Raw genomic sequence first — 6,310 nt, forward strand, 5'->3', positions numbered from 1 at the left:
GTGAACATGATATTGTTCGTTTCCGTTGTGTCTGTATGTCTGTTTGTCTGTCCGCCTATTTAATATTCATAACAGTTTGGGGTTCCAGGAACCTCTAGATGGAGCGTCTGTGGGGAGCCCTGCAGTTAGTCATAGTATTGTTATTTCGTCTGTGTGGAAGGACGGACGGACGGACGTGCAGCCGGCTGTGAACAAAAACTTAACGTTGAGGTTTTCTTAGATGTTTTTGGAGCTAGAGCGTTAAAAGTTTCACGCTTCTAAAATGCGATGACCTCCAGACATGACCCTTGCCTGGCTGACCCTCAACAAATTCATTATCAGAATAGGGTCAAGTCAAGGTTAAAAAACAACCACCACACTATCATTTTCTTCATTTTTGATGCAAGATCTTTGAAACTTTACATCTTCCACGATTTAATGACCTCCAGACATAAGTCTGCTTGATGCTGGTCAAACTTTAAGGTCAAAATGGGATTATGCTTGAGTCAATCAGAATGAAATTATCATTTTGTTGAACATGAATGTAGATAATGCGGCAAATGTTTTGTTTTTTATTCATCGTCCTCATATGACGAAAGAGACTCGTATGATCATTTGCTTTTCTTGATGTGTGTTGTTGCCTTTGCTTTTCCTAAAGGAACTGGTCGTGTTGATATTGTCTTTGTAATACACAGGCAATAGTGTGTTTAATGACATCAACAAAGTACACACTGGGGCCGCCCAGGCAGAGACATTGAATGTATTTTACATTCTAAGTCATTTCCATGAAGCCATCGTAACAACCCGCTGCATAGTTTGAAGAAAGTGAACAGGAAGCCAACATCCTTTGGTGATGACATTTCGTAATCCCTCACCCTCTGGTATGACAGTTACAGGCCCCTGTCCATTGATTCGCTTCAAAGTCGCATGTAAACTCCTCACCTTAAGGCCACAGGCACTTAACATATTTACATGTCAGTGTTTCAGCGATGTCCTGTGATGGTGTGAGAGATTGTGCCCAGATAATGAGGATGAGCCCTCTGTTGAACTTACACGTGTATGTACCTCCGAGAGGCTTACGTTCGATACTGGTACACAGAGGAGAAATAAACACTGTTTGGCTTTGGCAGAGGATGATTAGATTCTTTTTTCTCATACTTTCGGTTTGCATTTTCATGTTTATGTTTATCCATTCACGATTGCTTGTTTGTTTGTTTGTTTGGCAGTAAAAAAAATCATTAAATAGTTAACAGAGAGACTACGTTCGGTACTGGTACGCAGAGGAGAAATAAACGCTGTTTGGCTTTGGCAGATGTAGACTAAATTATTTTTACTTATACTTTTGGTTTGCATATTCATCTTTATGTTTATCCATGATTGTTTGTTTGTTTGGCTGTGGAAAATCATTAAATAGTGAATAGCAATCTGCATCAAGTGGAAGCGTTTATTGCGTTTTGCCAATAGTTGACTGATATATACAGTCGGCAGATACTGGAATTGACATTTTCCCTTATTTGATGGACAAACCACCGTCTAGAGCGAAATGTTAGTTTTGAGCTTTCAGTGAAGCATCTTATTGCATAAGACCAAGGAACGCAGTTCACTAGCAATCTCATGAGCGAAATCAACTCATTCTTGGAGATCAAGCACAACATGACTGCCCCATTCCATCCGCAATCAAACGGGTTAGTTGAGAGATTCAACCACACGTTGAAAAACATGCTGAAGAAACTCGCCACGGAACAACCAACGAAGTGGGATTCTTTCATCCCATCTCTGCTGTTCGCGTACCGCGAAGTCCCTCAAGACAGCCTTGGCTTTTCTCCGTTTGAACTACTGTACGGAAAATCAATCAAAGGACCCATGCAGATCCTGAGACAAACATGTACGGACGAATCGATTTCAGGTGAGCTGAAGACGACGGCCGAGTACGTCGTGGACCTTAGAAACCGAATCGAAGAAACATGCAAAATCGTCACACTGGGGGCTCGTCGTCTTTGGTTGGGCGTTGGTACTTGTTATCGTCCAAAGTTAGATTTTCAGGTGTTTTTTTAACGATAGTTCAGTGAAGATTTTAATTGCATCAGGTGCCTGTGTTTGAATCTTACCTTCTGTGTTCTGAACTTGTCATCGTCAAGAATTACAGCTCCCTTTTGACAGCAGCTGCGTGTTATTGGATAAAACTTGAACACTCTGTTGTTCTCTGTCGGTCGATGACGTTGTGATGTTTGCGATAAAAGCTGACTCTCTGAGGCATTTTGATGCACGGTTGATCAATTGACAGAATTGTGTAATTAGTCGGTGCAGCATCTGATCAGTGTGGTTTGTGTTGCTGTCGGACGAACAGGTTGGTGTTGGATCGAAAAGAATTGTGTTGTTTTAGGTGTTAGAAGGAGATAGAACCTGATTTTGAACCTTTTATTTCGTTTCTCTAGTTGATTGTTTGTTTTTGTGTTTTGTTTTGTTTGAGTGCCTGTGTTTGTCTGTTTGTGTGTTTTATTTAGTCCATGTGTTTTGTTTGTATGGTTGTTTTTGTGTTTGTTTGTTTGTTTTTGTTTGGTGTGTGTGTGTGTGTGTGTGTGTGTGTGTGCGTTTTTATTTGTAGATAGCACTGCTTTTTGTGATAGATAGGAACGGTGGTTTTCATAATCTTAAGCGATGTTTTATTTCTTTGTACAAGTTTGTTAAATGTGTTAATTTGTTTTTTTATATGTTGTTCTTTTTCTACTATTGTTTTTTATCCCATGGAACGAATCGTTTTTCTTTTTCTTGCTCATGCTTCTTTTTCTTGTTTTTTTACTCCCTTTGCCGAAGAATGCCTTTTAGCTGGTGTAGAGATATGCCGATATTTATTCATATGTAAACGAAGCATGAAGACAATCTGACTTTGATTAGGCACAATGATGATTTAAGTGCTGACAGCAGCTTGCTGTATGTTTCATATTATTATTTTTGGCATTGCCATATTGTAAAGTCCATTACTGTTCCAGTGCTCAAAGCCACTTTTTGGTTATACATTGTTCAGTTTGTTTGAAACAAACGTGTGTGTGTGTAGGGGGGGTAACGTGTGTGTTTGTGTTTGTGTGTGTTTGTGTGTGTGTGTGTTTGTGTGTGTGTGTGGCTGTGTATGTGTGTGCGCGCGTGTATGTGCGTGCGTGCGCTCGTGTGTACGTGTGTGCATGTGTGTATGCGCGCGAGCGTGTGTGTGTTTGTACGTTTGTCTGCGTTTGTGTGTGTGTTGCGCTGCTGAACCTTAAACCCCAACAGTTGAGGAAGTAGTTTCAGGCAATGAATCCTTTTAAACAAGCTTTATTTGCGTTCTGGACATTACTACAAGATTGTATCCCTAACCTTCGTGAGTTCACACTGGTACAAGGAATCGATTTTCGTAAAATCTTGCATGAGCGTAGCAAAAATACGTAGCCTGCCTTAATTTTACTTGGCTTTAATGCGATTTTAAGCCTCAGTCTTATGTAAGTATCACGGACTGTGTTGATTGTGCACTACTGAAAGTGCAAAGATGCACAACATGCAGTCAAAACTGTCTCAGTGGAATATAAAGCTTAAATAAGCCTTAGTGACGAGAAGCATCTTGATTTTAGTTCGCAAAAGCTCATTCGTTTAAGGTTGATGGCCTACTGTTTTACATTATAAGATTTTGTTTTTAAATTCCCTCGTTAACTTTACTTTTATTTCGTTATGCATCATTAAACCTAGTTTGTCTTGACTGGGTGCTTATTGATGCATCAGTTGGGCGTTCCGTCGCGATATAACCTTCGTGGTTGAAAACGACGTTAAACACCAAAATAATAAAGAAAGAAAGTTGGGCGTTTTACTTTCACCGCAAGCAATGTTAAGAATGCTTATCAGATCGCACAAATGCACATGCCTTGAATAATCGTTATGCGTATTTGTCTTATCGAAGCATTGACGTATTGGCAGTTTAGCCGCCTTTGCCCTTTTGTTATGCGAGTTTACTGGATGATTTGTTGGAGAAATTCGATTTACCGGTGCAATATGCCCCCAGGAACTGAGTATGATGAGAAAGAGATATATGTACCATGCATTATGTTCCGCTGAGGTCATGAATTGTTGGGATTATGATTTGGTGAAGTGATAGAACTGTTAACGTGATTGATGTCATCATAGTATGAAAATGAAGTATAGATTGCATTATCTTTTCCAGATAATAAGATCTATTTCTATCTTCTTTTTTTTCGTTTTTTTCTTTCTACTTGTTTATAGATGAGGTACGCCGTATAATGTCGTGTTTAAAAGTCAAGTTATCTGTCTGTATGTCTGCGTCTGTATGGCTGTGCGATCAGTTTTCTCTCTCTCTCTCTCTCTCTCTCTCTCTCTCTCTCTCTCTCTCTCTCTCTCTCTTTTACCACATGTTGCTTTGTGGACACAGACACAGGGGGAGATTTTTAGAGTTTGCCAAGGTCAGCAGTGGGACAGACATGCACGCACACGGGTGCATAGCACGCGCGCGTACACAAACACACACACACACACACACATAGACACACGCACATAATATACACACACACCGACACACCGACACACCGACACACCGACACACACGCTAACTGACACGGATACACACACACAGCACACAGCACACATTGAAAGAGAGTGATTCGGAGAGACCGAGACTGGCATACAGACACAGACAGACAGTCAGAGACAGATAGTGTCTGTACCCCGCCGCTAACTCGCAAACATCCCTGTACGCAATGATGGCTTCACCATAGTATCTAGGGTCATTTTGTGAGGTAGGTTGTTTTCCGGAAGAGGAAACTCACTTGTTTTACGTCTGGACCCGCGGCAAGAGCTTTGATCTTTGGCCCTGTCCAACTTTGGAAAGGGATCGTAGTTTTACTTACCTTCAGTCGTCCTTTTCCTTTTGTGACGTTTCAAAGGCGTGCACGATCTCTATCTTTAACACACTGATGTAAAAGGTCGTGACTTCTTCATTTTAGTTGGTGGACCAGCCCCAGCATGAGTCAATGTTTGGAGTAAAGATGGTGTTGGCGGTTGTGTTTTGGGGTAGGGACTTAAAGACTCAAATTAATTGGGCGAAGACGACGTCGCGAAATCTACTTCATCCAGCTGGTCGCACAAAGCTTTGGCATTGAATTATTGGTAAAGAGACTTCGCGAAGTCGACTTTAGGCTCAATTCAGGACAGACTTTAATGGGATGAGAAAGTTTGAGACTAAAGAGAGATATACACACAGACAGACACCCACACCCACTCACACACACACACACACACACACACACACACACACACTCACACTCACACACACACACACACACACACACTAACACACACACACACACACTAACACACACACACACACACACACTAACACACATACACACCAACACACACACACACCAACACACACACACACACACACACCAACACACACACACTAACACACACACACACACTAACACACACACACACACTAACACACACACACACACACACACACACTAACACACTAACACACACACACACACACACACACACACAAACACACACACACGGTGAGGGCTTGAGAAAGATAGAGCGGACCATGATATTAAGTGCAAACTGAAGAGAGGGGGGGGGGGGGAGAGAGAAAGAGAGTGATAGTTGACATCGAGATTGAGAGAGGGAGAGGGAGAGAGGGAGACTGAGAGAGAGAGGGAGAGAGAGAGAGTGTGTGACAGACAGAGACATATATAGGTGTATGCATGGTTGTGCGAGAACTAACCCAAGAAATGATTGACAGACTAATGAGTCACATAAGTCCAGATACTCTAGACCGTGACAGAAAGACAATTTACAGCGTCAGTCTGGCCAGATCAACCTTCGCCGTCAATGACAAATTTAGAATAGCTATCAGATACCGTTATGTCAATCAATCATTACCCCTCTGAGACACAGACATTTAATCGCCCCCATTCGATCCCAAGGCGATTGTATATCCCTCCACACAACTCGCAACACCACGACTCAAAGGAGAACACCAGTCATCCTGTTCGATCTTACCCACAAATTATATCTATGTCAGTCATCTCAGTCAACTTCCGTTATATATTTCCACCAACTTTCCTGAGTCTGTCTTCCCCGTTTGCTCGCTGCAGAAAATCTAGACGACTGTTAATCTGTTGCATACATCTAAACCTGACCTCCCGTTATATGTAAACAATCCTTCGTAGCATTTCTTCTTCGTCGGGTTTTTTTCAACAAGAAACAATAAGACTGTTAATGTTAATCTAGTCCCGATATCTAAACACAGGGCCGGACTACCGGGGGGGTTATGGGGGTTGCGCAA

The sequence above is a fragment of the Littorina saxatilis genome, linkage group LG5 (genome assembly GCF_037325665.1).
Source record: "Littorina saxatilis isolate snail1 linkage group LG5, US_GU_Lsax_2.0, whole genome shotgun sequence".
NCBI classification, from domain to species: domain Eukaryota; kingdom Metazoa; phylum Mollusca; class Gastropoda; order Littorinimorpha; family Littorinidae; genus Littorina; species Littorina saxatilis.